Consider the following 2,286-nt stretch of genomic DNA (forward strand, 5'->3'; position numbering starts at 1 on the left):
AACCGAGCAAATCTTCGAGCTCTTACTCAAGGAGAAGCAGCGAAGATACCCGAAGGCCTCAAAATCCCCACGGTGCAGGAGCTGAACGGAAAGCCATACTCGCAAATGGCATAACTCGTTCTCCCATACCACCAACGACTGCAGGGTGTGGCGTCGGCGGATCCAAATGGCGATAGAACAAGGACGTCTAATTTTCAACCAAGTACGCCATGAAAGTCGACACTCACCCCTTCCCCGCCGTTAACATGGTGGAGTACACTTACCCTGGAGGGTGCCAGCCAAGATTCTCGTTCAACATCAACATGGTAGGACCTGGACACCACTCTGGTAAGGACGAAGACGAGGGCAGCTGCTCTCGTAGCAAGGACACAGAGGAAGCCGTTCCATGCGATCGGCTCCGTCACGATGGCAAGCGCTACATCACAGAGGGAGAAGTGAGGAACGTGAGATACCAGCGACCTCTCTCTGATCACCTCCTCAACAAGTATGTGAGTCAATATGACCAACGCCGATGACCCAACGACGATGGTGAAAGAGATCGTCTGGCTAGGGACGCCAGGAGACGTCGTCGGCATGATCGCGACGAGGAGAGATATGAGTGCCGTGCCAGGGAAAAGTCAAGGGAGCAAGACGACGAGGATAGGCACTGGGACTGTCCCTTCTTCAAACACTGCTGGGATTCAGGAATGAGCCGATTGCCTACAATCGGCAACTGCCCAGAATGTAGACAGAAGAGGAAGGATGCAGCTAACGTGTCCGTGTTCAAACGTCTAGGGCCTCTCCCACCTCGGAACAAGCACGCTGAGTCCCCTCGGGTGGAGGATCTCGAGGATCTGGAAGACGATGATGAAGAAGAAGAAGAAGACAGGTACCACCGGCCAAGGTGGTGCCCTGATGGACTCAGCCGTTCCCAAAAGCGTAGGGTTCAGCGACTGCGTGGCTTGGAGGAAGCCGAAAGGTTATACATGCACACGCTAAGGAAGGCACGGCCTGATCTGGCCGCGAAAATTCAGCGAACCCTGGATGAAGAGGGTCGACCACAAAAAATGGAATGGCGCCCCAAGCAAAGGAAAGCCGATGATGAAACATCGGCTGGCACAAACATGGTGTTCATCCTTCCGACGGAGTTTAGCGCTCCAGGATTAGACGAGGCACCCGTGGCACAATTTGACTGCGGCCCACGGCCGGTTATCTTTGAGACGCCACGAGAAAGAAGCTACAGACATCTGAAGGCCCTGTACTTGCGAGGTTATATCAATGGGCAGCCTGTCAACAAGATGCTGGTGGACACCGGAGCGGCAGTCAACATTATGCCATACTCCATGCTACGTCGGTTGGGACGCTCTAGCTCGGATCTGATCAAGACCAACGTGACACTGAGTGATTTCAACGGCCAAGCATCTGACGCACAAGGTGTTCTGAACGTGGATCTGACCGTGGGAAGGAAAACCATCCCTACGACGTTCTTTATTGTCGATAGCAAGAGCACCTATGCTGTCCTCGTCGGGAAGAGATTGGATCCACGCCAACTGTTGCATTCCATCCACGATGCACCAATGTGTAATACAGTGGGATGGAGATGAGGTAGAGGTCATCCATGCAGATGACTCAGCCGAGATTTCAACGGCTGGCATGAACGCTTGGGAAACAGCAGGCCAAGAGCCACTCCCAGGCATCAATTTGGACGACTGCGAACGCATCGACGTGACAAAGGATGGGGTTAGGCTGGTCTTATCCACCGGCCTGACCGTGTAGCAAGAACAAACCGATGGGCAAACGTGGCGAGGCCGGTCCTTGGGATCGGCCCCAAAGATTTATGGAGGAACATTGCAAAAAACCTTCATGAGCGATTCAATTAACGTGGAGGCCGATTCCAGCAATCGGCCAAAATTATCCTCACCACACATTCTGCCTGTGTTCAACGTCGATCTAATGGGCAGCGGTTTTACGTCGGCTGATGAGAGTCAACATTAGTCCTAACGGAGCCGACGTCCAAATACAGTGCCTTGGCTAACTACAGAGCCGATATCCGCAGTAACTTGGCAGATTCGGCTCGGGGGGCACCTGGTCAGACGAACATGTGCAGATGAACATGTGTGCAGTGAAATATTGGGGGCCGATAGAAAAATCGGCCAGTAAAAAAAAATTCTCATGGTATACAGCCGATGCACGGACATCGACTTTAGAGCTAAGAAACAAAGCCGATGCACAGCCATCGACTCTAGTACAATTACACAAGATCTACCACCTGCGTGTTCAAGACACGGAGTTCGACCAGGTCGGTTT

The sequence above is a fragment of the Lolium rigidum genome, chromosome 2 (genome assembly GCF_022539505.1).
Source record: "Lolium rigidum isolate FL_2022 chromosome 2, APGP_CSIRO_Lrig_0.1, whole genome shotgun sequence".
Lineage (NCBI taxonomy): Eukaryota > Viridiplantae > Streptophyta > Magnoliopsida > Poales > Poaceae > Lolium > Lolium rigidum.